Genomic DNA, 17207 nt, shown 5'->3' on the forward strand with positions numbered 1-17207 from the left:
TCACTGCTGTGACTTTCAGTATCTCTTCCTTTGTGACTACATGAAACCGTACCCCTGTGGCTAGCTCTAGTCAGCACTATTGATATGTGGGTAAAGTACTTCTTTGTTGAGGTACCGCCTGCTTCGCAGGGTGCTTAGTAGAATCCCAGCCATCACAGAGCCTGGTACTATCTAGAGATCCAGACTTGGACTTGGAACATAGCCTCTGCAAATGCAAGCAAGAGGATTCTATTTTTGTCGGTTTTTTTCCTGAACTCTGATCAAATGAGGTGATTTTCTTTGTGCTTACTGGCCAGAATAATGTTTGTGTTTTAAATTTCAACTACGTACTATACTCTTATAAATGCCTATAAATATGCCACTCTTTCATACTGATCACAAAAGCTACATGTGCCTGATGCATCATTAGGAGTCTACTGCAAAGTGCCACTGTATTGGAAATCGCCAAGAGCAGTGAAGGCTGGTGAATAAATGAATGGACATGTGAGCAAATGTTAACAGTGCTCTCTATTTCCCGGACTTTCCTATCTGCAGGAGCACTGCTTAGACCATTCAATTCCCCACAACTGGAAATTGTTTATTATTCTTACTGAGAAACAGTGAGACATTGTCTCATTCTGAAGCCAAGGCTGACCTGGAATTCATAGTGATCCTCCTGCCTCAGCTCCCAACATACTAGGACTACTTGTATAAGCCACTATGCCCAGCCTATTATTCTAATTCCTACACTAGGAGAAATGGAGTCTCAAAGAAGAAGGCAGCTTATCGACAGTTTCAGCTAACTAGAATAGCAGCCATTCATACCCAGGTGTGCACTTCTAAAGTCTGAGAACCAGCCCCATGCCACCACCTCCAGCCCCACACCAGTCCAGGATTCTGACAACTGTGATCAAAACAGTCTTTCCTTGCTATTTTTTCATGACTCTCTTCCAAGCCTCAAAATAGCCATCTTAGAGAATTAGGCTGTTCCTGATTCCCAAGGGTCGTCCCAGCTGGGTTGATGGGCTGTTTCATTCTCTCTTGGAAGGTCCAGGAAGGGTCATGAGACCCCCACCTGCATACCCAGCTGCCCACACCTGGTGTATGCACCTCTGCCTTGGGAGAGCATAAGCAGGGAAGACTTGGATGGGGGTGAAATCCATCTACACAATTAGAGGGAAGCCCCCACCCCTGTAAGTAAAGATAAAAAGGGGCTGGAGAGATGGCTCAATGGTTAAGAGCACCGACTGCTCTTCCAGAGGTCCTGAGTTCAAATCCCAGCAACCACATGGTGGCTCACAACCATCTGTAATGGGATCAGATGCCCTCTTCTGGTGTGTCTGAAGTATGTCTACAGTATACTTATATACAATAAATAAATAAATCTAAAAAAAAATGATAAGGCTTTTTTGGAGAACAGTCACAGCCCTATAAGTAAGTCCTCACATACACAGGCACTGTAACAACCAACTCATTGGTTCCCTAGAGTGAATTTTGAAGGAATCGTGCTTCAGTGTGTCATCGGGGCCTTAGGAGAAGGACAGGAGGACATTGCTTATGTCCTCTAGAAAGGAACTTCATCACCTCTGCCTCATTCATCTCCAGCCCCTGTAATCACCTCCTGATCTCCTCATCCTCCTAGTGTATCTACTTCATCTGGCACTCAGTGCTGAAGCTCCCATGACCAGAACGCCCAAACCTGCAAATGTCAAACCAACTGAACGAATGCATTCTGTAAACAGCCTGAACTCTCGTGACCCGCCTGCTCCACAGCTTGAGTGAAATGCTGGTGTCTGGTCTATGCACCGAAGACAAATGCTACAGCGTCAAGACAGCTCTCTCCTGTTGTGCCTCCTATTGCATTCCATACTTGTCTGTTGCTATGATTCAAAACAAGGCCAACTCATCGACAGAAGGGTTTCTCTGGGCTTCTGGTTCCAGAGGGGATAAGAGTCTATCATGATGGGGCATCCGGCCAGTGAGCAGCAGGTCTGTTGGCTGGAACGGCAGTGAGGCAGTGAGGCAGTGAGCCCACACCTCAAACTGAAAGTACGAAGTAGAGTAGGCTAACTCAAAGTGGTGTGAATTGTCTGAGCCCTCAAAGCCTGTCCACAGTGACACACTCCCTCCAGCAAGGCCACACCTCCCAACCTTCCACCAACAGCCACCAAATGGGGATCATGTCTGAGATTTGTGGAAACATCTCACGCAAACTACCACACTTATGAGAGAAGGCAGATTATCTCCCTTTAAGAACATGCATGCATAAAAAAAACAGTGTCCTGTTTTCACTTTAAATATACTGAGGACAGAGAAGCATAAAGTGCTCTCATCGGTTATACCCCAAAGTGCTCTGTCTGCATACTGTCCCTACCACTTTCAGGCAGGACATCTGGTTGATTATCTAGACATCTCGCTGACTCTTTGTTTCACAATAGCCCAGAACACTGAGGCAGAGGCCTATTAAATGATATAAATGTCTCTGATCACCGAAAACTCACTCCTGGCATCTCAGATCTCACTCTGTTCGTTAGAGGCCTGGAATGCTGTAGAAGCCAGAAAGACTTTCCAGAATTCATATATAACATCCATACATCCAAGCCACATCACATAAGCCACGACACAGAAGGCAAGAGGCACACCACGTGATTTCTTTCTCCACGATGGCTCATTCGGGTGGCCATGCCAGCTTTTCTTAGTGAGTGACATTGGGTGTCAAGAGTACAGATTCTGCAAAGGGTATTTTTGTCTCCGCTGGATGAAAGAGAGGGAAAAGAGCTTTCAAAAACTGGGAGCGTGGAGCTAAATGACATGGTTGGAGAGTGGCAGTGCAGAAGAAAACAATGGCCTCGGTACAGCAAGACTGAGCTCTGGCAATCCCAGTCTCTTGTCTGTCTTTATATAGTCTAAGAAACCCCAGTGACTTCTCTATGTTTTAGTTGTCTGGGTAAGAAAAGTCAAAAGGCGCATCAGTTCATACCATATGACAATTTTCTGAAGGCTGACTTTCAATGTCTAGAAGTAAAATGTTACTGGAATTCGGGGCTAGAGGTATATATAGTTCAATGGTGGATCGCTTGCATGGAATGCCCAGAAAACAAAAGCAGAATGAGACTCATGTGTTTATGTCTGGTCAGTGGCTGCTGCCATACTGCTATGGTGGAGCCAAACAGCCTTGACACACCTGACAGCCCACGGAGCCTAAAATATTTACCAGCAGGCTTTTCAAGGAAAATTTATTAACCTCTGCACTAGATTATCCACCTTAAATGCTACCTATGGAAATCACACTAGCCAGGGTCCTCCCGGCATCCAAGGTTGGAAGAGAGTACCAAGGTCAGAAGTGAAAGTGTATGAGAGTACCATATAAGGAGAAAAGTCTGGGCCTTTGCCTCAGCTCCAGGCTGATTCTTATCTATGACGTTCTGTCTTTTTAAAACCTAAGCCCACAAAAGGCATATGTCAGAGCCGTACCCTGCCTCCCCACTAACCAACCCCGTGTAACTCCCAAGAATGTCTGAGATGAGTTTCCCTGGGGATTATCAGTACTTAGGAGAGCAGCATCACAGTGTCATATCCTGGCACAGATTGTCTGACTAGTTCTTAGAACACTGTTGAGTCCTGGGAGAGGATGCCTCCCCTGAACCGCTCACCTTCTGTTCAGTGTCAGCGCTAACCTGGTTTTCAAGGAAGACTGGAGGTAACTGCATAGTCATTTGTAAAACACCCTTCAGAGGCCAGCACAGTGTCCAGGTGGTCCCTGCTGCCTCCCTGTGTGAGAGGTAGAAAAGGCAGAGGCCGCCCTTCATGGGCATCGTAGCCATCTGTGATAACTGAGTCAGGACACTGAGAAGCACTGAGGAATGAGATGAAAAACGTAGACAAGGGCCTCTATCCCATAGAGCGCTATCATCCCACACACACTCCCACAGCTCACGAAGTGCACCTGTCAAGGGTCCTCTGGACTGTGTGCCGTCTCGCTTGGTAAGTCCTAAGAAGTCATACTCTCCCATGAAGTATTAATGAAAAGACTCAGCGGGAAAAAATAAAACATACTGACCATGGTATTGCTTTGAGTGACCAGAAACTACAAACGGTGTATTTTAAATTATTTTTAGTTGTATGTATAAAGACGTGCTTTAGTTACGCTTCTGTTGCTGTGAAAAGACACTAAAGCCAAGGCAACTTATAAAAGAAAGCACTTAGTTTGGGGTTCAGGGTTCCAGAGGGCAATAGAGTCAGCCTATGACATCATGGTAGGGAAACATAGTGGCAGGTAGGTGTGGAACTGGTACAATAGGTAAGAACCCGCATACTGAGACGACAACCATGACAAAGAGAGAAAAGCAGGGGAGAGTGAGCATCTAACTGGGAATGGTGTGGGCTTTTGAAACCTCACTCCAACCCCCCACACCCCAGTGACACTCCTCCTGGCCACACAACCCCATCTTTTCCAAACTGTCCCACCAACTGCAGACCAGGCATTCAAATGTATGATCCTATGGGGGCCATTATCACTCAACCCACCACAGGGAATCATGTGCATACCCGCTGGCTCATGGAGGCCAGCAGAGGGATTAAAGCCTTTGGAACTGGAGCTCCATAACGTGAGCCACCCTGTGGGTGCTGGGAACTGAACCCAGGTCCTCTGGGAGAGCAACCAATGCTCTTAATTGCCAATCCACTTCTCCAGCCCCAAATGATATATTTTTATGGTAAAGAAATTGATTGAGTATTCCTAATAATGCTATGCAGTAACTATAATTAGCCCATATGTGTGTGTATATATAAGCTAATTATAATTATATACATATAATTATATGCATATGTGTATATACATAAATATACACACATATAATTAACCATTAAATTACCTCATAGAAGAGTACAGATAGTTATAACTGATCATAAAAGGAAAGCCAAAATATAAACGTTGTGTGCAATACTGGTAAGAGATAAACCCTGACGTGTAGAGAAAGAACTCACAAGTGTTTACATACTTCAGTGGTTGTGAGACAGGATGTGGTCTGATCCAGGTAGTCGCTGGGCTAAGGATGACCCAAAACTCCTTGCTGAAGACTCCATGTCCCCAGTGCTGAGATTACAGGTGCCACAGCCACCTCATAGATTATAATTAATATAAAAGAATAGCAACACTGGCTAGACTTATGAGATGCCTCTGGTGACCGGTCCCTGACCGAAATGCCTGGTTCACAGTGACGTTAGCCTTCACATTACACCAGAGACCACTCCACTGTTCTTCCCATTCACGCAGGAAGACAGCTTCACAGGCCCACCAGGACCCTACCCAAGCTCCCACGGCCATTGTGCTAGGGTTTGCAGCCCGCCACACTGTTCCAGAACCCAGGCTTTCGCCCGCTACATTTTCAAATGGCATCGAATTATAAAGTGATTTTTTTGTTGTTGTTGTTTCTTTAAATGACTGAATTTTCTAGATTTTCTATGCCTCACAACTTCACAGTTAAAAACACATATAAAATAAGAACGTAACCAAGTGTTGTACTAGTATAGCTCAGTTCATGCTTACTAAACAGCTGTAGGGCCCTTCTGCACATGGCAGCTCTAATAGGAAAGTTTTTCTCAATGGCTTCTGAGAGCAACCATGCTTGCCCCAGCCTTCTAGCAGCACCTGTGGCTCTCTGACTGCAAGAGGCTGAGTGTCCTTCTGCTGAGATTCCCTCTAACGCCTGGGTCCAGGAGCTTACTGATAGAGAAGTGATGGCAGTGAACGCTTAGCAACAATCACAGGGCAGAGCCATCAGCCCTCATCAGCGAGGCCTCCAGACCTCCACAAAGACACCTCTCAAGAGTCTTCCATCTGTCTTCTTTCCAGAAAGGCCTATTCCTGGCTCTAGTAACTGTTAACTGTTCAGGGCCAGCTGGCTTGTTAGGTAACACTGATAAAACCAATGTCACTAATAGAATCTGGTCATGTTCACATTCTTTTTCACAGGGTCGTGCGTGCGTGTGTGTGTGTGTGTGTGTGTGTGTGTGTGTGTGTGTGTGTGTGTATGTGTGTGCATCTACAAAGTTGGTAGGTGTAGGAATAAAATCCTAGACCACAAAGCTCCCTGGCACACATCCCCAGCTCCTGTCCTAAGCCATGCCTTTGCTACTAAGCTTGGCCCAAGGCTAAGAATCCAGTGTCATTGCCACAAAAGCCTTATCCCAAGGTAACAGACATTTCAGCTTTGATTTTCCAGCAATTAAACAAATAGATCACATAGGCATAATAATAAGATCCTAATTAAACAGCCTACTGCCTTGGCTTCCAGAATCATTGTTCCCCATTCAGCCGACTCCAGGAAGCCTTCAAGGGGAGAATATGAACTCTGGGGAAAGCTGTCTTAGACTTGAGGGTGGGTCTTCCTATTTAAGGCCTTTATAAGCTGGAGCCGATCATTGTATTCCCCCAGGACTCCTAATTCCCTTTGAATGGAACCAACTAAAAACAAAAACTTTCCTGTGTGACTCATGGTATCAATAGGATCAAAGGAGACCACATATACTGATGATTTCAAAAAATAAATCCTTTTTTAAAATGATCAGGAATTTTAGTTTACATCCTTAGAAATTCAGCTCTCATAGTAAATGACACCAGGGATTGCCTACAACAGCAAGCCAGAGAGCACAAGTATCCAAGCACATGAACTAAGTTTAACGCATAGGAAAATAAATAAGTAAAATTAAGCAAAAGTATTCGATGCTTCCTATGCCAGAAAAGGAGGTAGGGACTAAACAAAGCTGGCAGTATTAAAATGCAGGCTGCGTATTAGTCAGCGTGGGTTCAGATCTCACTTTGCAACTAGAAGGGCATGCAGCCTACAGCTGCTGTAGAACAGTCTCCTGACCCACAGGAAAGAGGCGACCACGTGCAGCTGTGGGAGGACTGTGGGAGCTAACGTCTGCTCTCAGTTTTCGCCTGGCCATATTGTGAACACCCAGTAAATGACAGTTAGCAGAGACTGTGGAGAAAGCCGTGACCAATGCAGCCGGCACCACAAAGGGCCACATTGTTCTGATTCGTGGTTGGAACAGCCAGTCTGGAAAGTGACACAGCAAGGAGGGCCCTCTTTCCAGAGCTTCTAGATGCCGTGCATGCAAAGTTTTCACAGTGGAAATTCAGAATCAAAACCGTTTAACAGAAGCAGAACTTTCTATATCTCTGAGGTTCTATTTCCCATCTTGTGGAGTCTGGTATGGGGCACCTATTATAAGCTACTGGTAGAACACTAGCATTCAGATTTGATACTGGGGCATGGATTTGATATCACTTTTTAAAAAATATTATTATGTTAGTTATGTGAACATAAAATATGAGAATAAATTACATGATTCCCTAAGTCCCCTCCAGTTCTAAAACCCTTTGATGGCAACATCTTTATAACAGATTATAATACAAAGACTTCCTATAAAGGGTTCTAATCTAGACATTCTAAGTAGTTTCTATAAACTATAAAATTAGACCTGCATACTTTGCAAATGGGCATGTAAGCATCTGTCGTAGTCAGCCTCAGTTATCAACGTGACACACCTGGGAAGAGGTAACCTCGGTTGAGGAATTGCTTTCATTGGATTGACTTTTGGACAATTCTGTGGCATTGTTCTGATTGCTAATTGATGTACTCCTGCGGTGAGTGGGAACATTCACACGTCTGTGAGCTTGGTCCACTGATTGTGAACCAGGAGTGAGCAAGCAAGCAGGCAGCATCTTCCATGGGCTCTGTTTCAGCTCCTGCCTCCAGGTTGCTTCCTTGAACTCCTACCCTGGCTTCCCACAATGAAGGACTGTAATCTGAAAGCTGAAATAAACCCTTTCCTTCCCACATTACTTTGGGCTTATCACAGCAACAGAAAGAAAGCAGCGTCCCTCTAGGAAAAGCTGGGCTCTGCTTAGGTTTAGTAATGATATTGACAAAATGAAAGGCACAGAGGGTCGGCCGCCGCCATGGCTTCAGTTATTACCTACCTTCTCCCTCTACCTCTACCTCCCCAGTTATTATCCTGCCTCCTTTCTGAGAGATTTTGTCTCTCGTGTCCTCCATGCCATTCCCCACATCACTTTGTGATCCCACCTCAGGACTCAGAGCAGCCTGGTTTGCATAAAAATGCCTCAACTCCCCTACCTCCAGGACTACAGTAACAGAGAGCCAGGTTCTTGCTTTTTCACATCTCCCTAGGGGCATTGAGGACCCGGCACACAGTAAGAGCTCAGTAAACATATGGGACACTAATATTTGATGAGAAGACCATAAAATAGATAAGGAGAGTTCATTAAGAAACCAATACTAACCATTCTTTGGCAAAAAAAATCTACAATATTAAAATTAAAAAAAAAAAGTCATGGTCATGGTGGTTTGTCCCTTTAATCCCAGCACAGAGGAGGCAGAGGCAGAAGGATCTCTGAATTTGGGCTAGCCTGGTCTACATAGTGAGTTCCAGGACATCTAGGGCTATGGGGGAGGGAGAAAATAAGAGTAGTAGTAGTAGAAATATAGTGTGGACAAAAACCTCATTGAGCCCCAAATTTGAAACCAGGCTACAATGGGCAATCCCAACTCTGTGCAATGACACCTCGTATGAAACAATATTTAGGTGGTGTCTGTTTGAGTATAGTCAGTAGGCAATAAAAAGCTCAAAGAAATAGACTGTAAGATGCTCCCAATGTTGGAATTAGTGAACATATACTTTAAAGCTCATAAACATCTCTTAAGCAATTAAGAGGGGAAAGTCTTGAAAAAGAAATAGAGAGGTAGAGGGAGAAGGGGAGATTCGAGAATTGAAATTAAAAATAGGAAATGAAAACTTTTGTTAAATACACTTGAGGACAGAGTAGAGAGCTGGTCGTAGTGGTGGTGGTAGTGGGGATCGGCGCCTGTAATCTCTTAGGTGAGCACTTTCTAGTGCCGCAATGCTCTAATGCAGTTCCTCATGTTGTAGGGGGTCACAACCCACAACTTAAGAACCACCTACTTAGAAGGACAGGATAGGAGGATCATTGGTTCAAGGCTCACGTGGGCTAGACGGCAAGGTCCTGTCTTGAAAACTACAAGAACAAATTAGTAAACTTTAGGACATCAATTTACACCACCAAGCAGAGTGAGTGAGTGTTCCTTAGGTTCCAGAGGGCTTGGAGGTCAAGCTAAAGAGTGTGAACTTTTGACCAAACTCTTTGTGTAATTGCTTGTAGAGTTTGGTCCTTGCCCTGACACACCAATGACAAAATACAAGGATCATCAGATTCCCAAAGAGCTGTTCCTACAGTAGGTTTTTTTCTGACAAGGAGATTGTCCCATGGGCAGCACAGCCTTTGGTGATATAGTTCTCTACCTGTGGGTCATGACCCCTTTGGGGGTCAAAGGACCTTTTCACAGGGTTCACCTAAGATCATCAGAAAGTACAGACATTTACATTAACATTCATAACAGTAGCAAAATTACAAATAAGCAGCAACAAAATAACGGTATGGTTGGAGGTCACCACAACATGAGGAATTGAGTCAAAGGGCCGTAGCATCAGGAAGCATGAGAACCATTGCTTTAGTGTTTATTTCAAAAGCCAGAATCCCACCTGAAAAAAATTTCAAGGCAGTTTTTCATCATCTAACTCTCTCCAATAAATGTGGACATAGGACCCAGTAATAGTCTGTGGTAGCTCATAAATGCATAAAACTGCTCAGTTAGGTCCGGCGAGTTGCAGGAGAACACAGCTAAGTGCTGACTAAACAGGGAGGATGAGAGATCAGATGATGAATCTACAGACAGAAAAAATCCCACAGCAAGCACTTGGAAGAAAATCTGCTATTTAATTACAAATAGAACTGGCTGCATAGCAGGTAAAGGCAATGTCACTAAGCCTGACGACCAGAGTTCCATCCTGAGGACCCACACGATAGAAGGGGAGAACTATGACCTCCACATGCACTCCAGGACATCAATTTACACCACACACATAAATAAATGTAACTAGAAAACCTAAAGGTGGCTGGCTAGTGCTTCATTTCCTGGGTCTCAATGACAAAGAAAACTACCATTAGCTGTTGGCCCAACTTCTAGCACGGCTGTGATTTATGAAACGCTCTAATGAATGTAGCCTCACCTCCTCTGTGTGGACATACCAATCACTGAGCAAATCCAGTCAGTGGGCAGGCTGGTGCGCTTCTGTGCTTAGCTAGACTGAGTAGACAGCCAGGTTTCAACATTCCTCACAGCAGCCGAGGGTACACACCTTCACCCACTGGATCACAGACACGTGGTTCCTACCTTCTTCTCTAGGCCCTTCCCATTAAAAAAAATGACACTCTCTGCTTGCTACTTTTCCCAGAGTCCCAGCTCCAATGGCAGCTCCCTGATAACTAGGAAAAGAGAAAAGGCATTTGCTATAGGCATAGTATGAATGAGAGGGTCTAGGCAGGCTGGGCTTGGGAGAAAGCACCTGCTGTTAGCCAAGCACTTGGGATGCAGGGAACATGGAGGCATTGAGAGTGAGAGCCTGTGTTGAGTGAGACAGAGCGGGGGAGGGAGGAGAGGGAGAGATGCTTTGTAAGCAAACAGGCCTGGATAAATGACACTCGCCTTCCTTATTCCCTATATGATGGACCAATTATAATCTGCTTAGGTCTCAGTTTTTCCAACTGCAAATTGGAAACATATGGCATCCTCCAGTCATGACCTGGATCTAATGAAAAGATAAATATGAACCTATCCATCACCTAAAAGTCATCACACACAATTCCTGCTTACCTACCTAATCCTGTGTGGGAAAAGGGTGTGAGTGGGGGAGGGGTAGCAGACAAAAAAGGAAAACCAAAAACACCACAAGGAAAGGAAAGAAATGAAAACATTGAGCCCATCACATCCTTCATCCTTTTGGGGATGGGGGAGGGGAGGGTCCCTTGGCTTTGTGTGACTATTGCAAAGAGGAAGCCTAAGATGTCTTCCCCATGGAGCACTTCACAGGGTAAATCTGTCATACATAAAAGGCACACTGTCTGCGACATTTACAGCCCAGCCAAGGGTACCTTGAGGTGCACCTGAGTGTGGCAGTGGTGGCTGGGCCAGACAATACTCAGAGAGTTCACCACCTAGGATACAGGAGGCTATCATGGCTATCAAGGCTTTTATGTAGTGTGGATTTGAGGAGTAGAGAGGCCACACCCTCAGGAAATGGTCCTGAAGAAGGAATCCTCCTGTGTGCCTCATCCTGCCAGCCCCCTTACCAATCAAAGGAATCTCTCTCCCTGCTCCTACCGCCAGCAAGCTGAGCTGGCTGTCTTCCTTGTTTAATTATGCTCGAATAACCCCGACAAGGCTGGCTGAGCCTAGCTGTAAATCATGACAGTGGAAATCCTAAAATAAAAGCAAGATTAACGACCTGACCTCAATCTTGACATGAAGGTCCATTAATTGGAAATCATGGCCTTAATTGAATTCTAGGCATAGCATCGCCATCTGGATTAAATTTTCTGAAGCCGATTTTCTCACCTCTATCAAGATAACTGACGTGTGCCAAAGACAACTTAGCCCAATACTGAGTTCTGCAGAGAAAGACAGGTAATTGATTACTTCCCTGGCAGGCTAGTTACCCAACCATCACATCAGTCTGAAGTCACACTTTGAAGAGGCCATTCTGTTTTTCTTCATGCTCAACTATGTGATGTGCAACCTTTCTGAACCTCTGCTTTGAGAACAGGTATTAAAAGAACGAAAACACACAACACACACACACACACACACACACACACACACACACAGTGCTCAATAAGTTATCCCCCATATTAACTTTTTCTTTAAATCATCAGCTACCATTACCAAAATCAGGGATGGGGGCAAGAGCCGTGTGACCTTTTCGGTACATGCTGCAACCTGACTGAGTACAGAAATGATGCCACAAATGGAATAGAAAAATCTTCCACACCCAACACCTCCTTGAGCTCCAGGCTGTATCTGTCTCTGCTTGACCTCTGACTTGATTCCAGTATCTCTTCTGTTTCCCGCAGTCTACCAGTGAGCTTGGGACAGAGACACGGATACCAACACAGAGGGCTGGGTAAACGGAGGAAGGCTGGAGCCTAGGGAAGATGAGTCACATATATAACATGCTGTCTACAGCACATACTGCAGCCCAGAAATCACAGTGGTTCCTCACAGAATCAGGCAGATTGAGCATGTACTCGAGGCACGAGAGGTGAGACTAGGAAACTCAGTGGTTCTGAGCCCTAAGAGGCTGTAAGAACAAACTGACCTTCAGAGGAGACAGGAAACCACTGCAAAAAGTATGAGGTGACTGGGCTGAAGGCTTCAAGGCAAGCGTGAGAATAAGCAAGAAGGGCGGAATGAAGCCCTAATGCGTATAAAGCTTCCAACATTACACTTCCCAGTCTGAGCAGTTGGAAGGATTTCACATTGACCTGAACAGAGCCTGTCAAGAAACCAAAAGCTCTAACTCACCTTCCCTCCTTCCTTCTTTCTTTTCCTTCTTTCTTTCTGTCTTCCTTTGTTTCTTTCTTTTCTCCTGTGAGTATATATTTTTCTGTGGCCTATGTGCCACTGTGTGCACTTGCATGAGAAGACCATAGAGGACAATCATGCTCTTCTGTTGTTCATCTTTCTCATTACATCCATTCATTCGCTTACCTATTTATTTACTTATGTGAGGTGGGAATGTATGTGTTACAGTGCACATGAAGAGGTCAGAGGACAACTTATAAAGTCAGTTCTCTCTTTCCACCATGTAGGACCTGAAGATCAAACAAGTCTTCAGACTTAGAGACAAACACCATTATCTGCTGAGCCTTCTCATCTGCCGTGCCTTGGTCTTTTGAAACAGGATCCCTTATTGAACTTGAAGCATGTTGATTGGCTAGCCCGGCTGGCCCGTGAGCTCTAGGGATCCCCTGTCTCCACATCTTGCAGAATTCACGGTTACAGACATGTGACACTGAGCCTGGTTTTTACATAGGGGCTGGAGATGTGAACTCGGTTTCTTCTGTCTGCATAGTAGACACTTTATCAACTGAGCTATCTTCCTAGTCCCTCAATTCAATTCAAACCAGCTGCAAGCACACTGAAGTATAACTGTGTGTTAGCAACAGTGGCTATTGTCTATTAACCACACTCTCAGTGCATCCCAACCACAGGCCTACATCCATTATCCAAGACAGTTTTCAGGTTAAGCTTTAGCATTCCCTTTTAAAGAAGGAGGACCGGTTTGAGCTGCTATAACAAAATGCCATAAGCCAGGGTCCTACAAACAAAAGAATTATATTTCTCTCAGTTCTGGAGGCTGGAAAGTCTAAGATCAGGTGAGAGTATATTGAGAGACAGTGGGAGCCTTTCCCTGTGCCCTCACTCAGTGAACGAGTCCTTTAGAGTCTCTTTCTTGAAAAAAGATGTGTATTTATATATTATATAGTATAATATATACATATATATTATATATGGGGGGTATTATTTCACCTTCACCTATGTCTATGCATACAAGCATGCTGTTCCCTCAAAGGCCAGAAGAGGGAATCAGATCCCCTAAGGCTGGATTGACAGATGCCTAGAAGCCATTATATGGGTGCTGGAAATTGAACCCAGAACCTCTGGAAGAGAAGCCAGTGCTCTTAACCACTGAGCCATCTCTGGCCCTGAGAAGCCAATTCTACAACTCTGCTATCATGAGCCAATCACCTCCAAATGTCCATCACCACATCCTAACAGTTTCATCAGACAACTTTGGGTCAGGGAGCACAAATATTTAGTTCCTAGCAAGCAGGACCTAAAATGCAGGTCACACACCCTAACCTCTTCTCCATGATGTCTTATTCGAAAGCCTGATCTCTTCTCATGGCATTGCTGCTTCCCATGTATTTGTTAAAAGCCTAAAACGCAAAGGGAAATGAGCGAGCCCAGAAGGTCTGCCAGCAAGCAGAGAGGCAGACACAGCCTGGCATGAGAGATCTAAGAATATTTTCAAGGCCAGACACCTAGCATCGGGAGAGCTGATGAGCATCAACACAAATTAATGAAAACTACAGCTATGACTTTAATAGGCAGGAGAAGAAGGGACTCTAATCACGTACCCTCCTTCAGATTCACAAAGGGATGAGGGCAGGGTGGTTTTCCTAGATGAGTTCCTTTCGCTGCCTAGGCCTGCCTACCTCCTCACTCCCCAGCGCGCACACACACGCACGCACGCACGCACGCACGCACGCACGCACAGCACAGCACAGCACAGCACAGCACAGCACAGCACAGCACAGCACAGCACAGCACAGCACAGCACTGCACGGCACAGCACATTGCCTTTAGGGTCAGCATCTATTCAGACTTTTAGTCTCACGTTCACCAGATACAACCATGAAGGTTGTCAGTGTGTAAGCCGTACATAGGTGGGTAAGGGCAAGGACCCAGAGAGCAAGCTGCAGTGTACAACCCCCTCTCCGTACAGAACCATTCTGCACGCTCTGGAGACTTCTCCGTGTCAGATCTCTTTGAGGGAGAAAAGCACACTGACACTGACAAACCCAAGGTCAAAGCCATCTTAAAGGAAGGTGACTGTGACTGAAAAGATTCCTACGTCATTAGAGGAATCTGGTCTCCCTCTGTGTTACCTTTAGATCCCAGGTAACATGACCAGGATTCACAGGCTCTGAGATTTCAAAGGCCGGCACTGACAGCCACAATGGGGGTCTGAGTACAAAGTAGACAGCAGGCAAGGTTGAAAGCTGTGCCTTTCCATCATGCACAGTGTCCTCTGTGAAGAATGGCAAGCTAGGGTTGCCAAGCACTTTGTAAGGCTCAGTGTCCTTCAACAGGAGGAAGCCATATTTCTCCAGAACCTCTGTGCACACTGAAGGAAGGTGACACAGCCCTTATAATCAGGTGTCAGTCCCATTCAATGCCTGGACCAAGCCTATGTGTGAATATGACCACACACAGTCAAGCATGGTAGCCCTGGGAAGCTAACCCTCCCTGCACTCCTGCTCTGTGTCAGGTAGGACAGGAAGCTGTATGCATGGTATCTTCCTTTGCACAGCAAAGGTCATACCACTCCTCTATAGGTATGGAGACTAAGCTCAGGGGGCTATAGAGCCTGGCTGAGGCCTGCAAGCAAAAGAGCAAAGAGTTGCCAGTCAAGGATCAATCTGACTCCAGATGACCTGACTTTAAGGAAGTCAGGACACTGGGTCCAAATAGCCAAAGTAAACATAGCTAAACAGAGCGGGGGTGGGGGGGTGCTCTGTAATCTCAGCATTCAAGAGTCTGAGGCAGAAGGGGCTCCGTGGAGGCTGTACAGACAGTGCAAGAGCAACTGAACTACACAGTGAGATTTTGTTTCTAAATAAAGTGTATGTGGGGGTGTGTGTGGGGGGGTATATATGTATGGTGTGGTATATATGTATGGTGTGGTGTGTGTATGTGGGTGTATAGTGTGGTGTGTGTGTGTGTGTGTGTGTGTGTGTGTGTGTGTGTGGTGTGGGGTGTGGTATATATGTATGGTGTGGTATGTGTATGTGGGTGTATAGTGTGGTGTGTGTGTGTGGTATGGTGTGTGTGCGCGCGTGTGTGTTTTTCCTGAATTAGAACCTCTACAGATGAGGCTCGATGTCAGCTGCTGATGGCCAGGGAAGCACGGTCACACAGCCTCAGCTCTCATCCTACTTTAGCAAGAAGAGCCAGCCCTAAATGAAGGTCCAGTGGGAAGCAGAGAGACGGAGGACTTCCCATTTACTCAGCACTTTTTATCTGCAACGTTGATTAAACCACATTTAATCTGTACTAGACCCTGCCGAGGCAGATCTCATGTCTGATACTGAGGAGGAAGTTGAGGTCTAGTAAAGTTAAATAATTAGATAAAGGCGGCACGTCTAAGCAATACAGGGTCAGAACAGATCCAGGTCTGCCCAGCTCTAAAGCACACACTTTTGCTCTCATACAGTTTGGCAGAGAGAAGTGAACAGGCCTCACCGTAGTCAGCAGCTATGTTTGGATGGATGCAGAGAAGTCTGTGCACAAGATGAACCACAGAGCAGAAATGGCTGCATAGGGAGGTGCTCATCTTCCCCTTCACCAGCTCTTGGGTTTTAGATCCTGGACAAGGAGCTGAGGTGCCTATTTAATATACCAAAGCTGACCTGGCCTCCAGGCTCTCCCAGAATCCCTCAGTCCCTGCCTATTACAGGGCATGGCTGGCATTTGCCTCTGTCTACCCTGAACTTTCCAGACCAGGGACGGGGCTCCAGAGAGGCTCTTCATTATACAGACATGCTGTGGTCTCTCTCCCCCATCCTTCCCTCCCTCCCTCTCTGCATTTCTCTTCCACTGCATGTACATGTTCTTTCTTTCTTTCTCCTCCCCCTCTCCTCTGCATGGCGACTTCCTTGACCTCCTCATGTGGTATCAGTGAACCTGCCCGAGAGCTGCCCTCAATAAACCTGCCTTTATATATTTTGTAATTTGGCTTGAATTGGCTTATTTTGTCCACAGAGAAAACCTATTACCAGCCACCATCACTATTTTGATAGAAGTCTGGCCTCATCAAGCACAAGGCCAGCACAATATTATAGCCCCAGACTTCCAACACTTCCTCATTAGACCCCTCCCAGGCCTGACACTGTGGGTATCCACACTCTGACCCTTGAGTGTAATGCACAGATCCAAATCCCAAATGCACAGGTATAAGCAAATGACTCTTTGGATGGGAAAGAGTACCTAAATGTTTGCCTACCAATATGCCCCTAACCCCTAGTAAAGCTGTAAGTCAAACTATATAGCCCAAAGGAAATGTGGTTTAACTACAGTGCAAGCATGGATAGAGACATTACCGAAGTGCATGCGGTGTTGGTTTGACTTGCCACGAATTGCAGCATTGTCTGTAGAACAAGGACATTTATGACTCCATCATGGGCTTTTTTCTCTCTGCTGGGAGGCCCTGGTGAGGACTATTATATAATGGGTTGGCCAGCTGCAAGTGCCTTCTGTCCGTTCTCTGCACTTGGTGTTGACCTCAGCTGACTGCCTGCTGACTGACCTCTGCCCAGTGGCCCTGCTTGCAACCTTGAACCACAAACATCTTGCCTGTAGCTCCTGGAAGATGGGTGGGATGAACGCAGTGCCAAATGCAAAGTGTGTGCACAGCAGCCAGACAGGCAAATGTGCTCTGCTCCACCCCCACGTGACTGGGAGCGCATGGCAATCAGTCAGGACTGAACAGCCTGG

At 45.7% G+C, this 17207-nt stretch overlaps 1 protein-coding gene across 4 annotated transcripts in view; it reads right to left on the bottom strand.

Moving 5' to 3' along the window:
• Dnajc6 (DnaJ heat shock protein family (Hsp40) member C6) overlaps positions 1-17207 on the bottom strand; it is a 149333-nt gene that overhangs the window by 49346 nt on the left and 82780 nt on the right. The gene's annotated exons all lie outside the window — the stretch shown is intronic.

The sequence above is a fragment of the Rattus rattus genome, chromosome 1 (assembly GCF_011064425.1).
Source record: "Rattus rattus isolate New Zealand chromosome 1, Rrattus_CSIRO_v1, whole genome shotgun sequence".
Taxonomy (NCBI): Eukaryota; Metazoa; Chordata; class Mammalia; order Rodentia; family Muridae; genus Rattus; species Rattus rattus.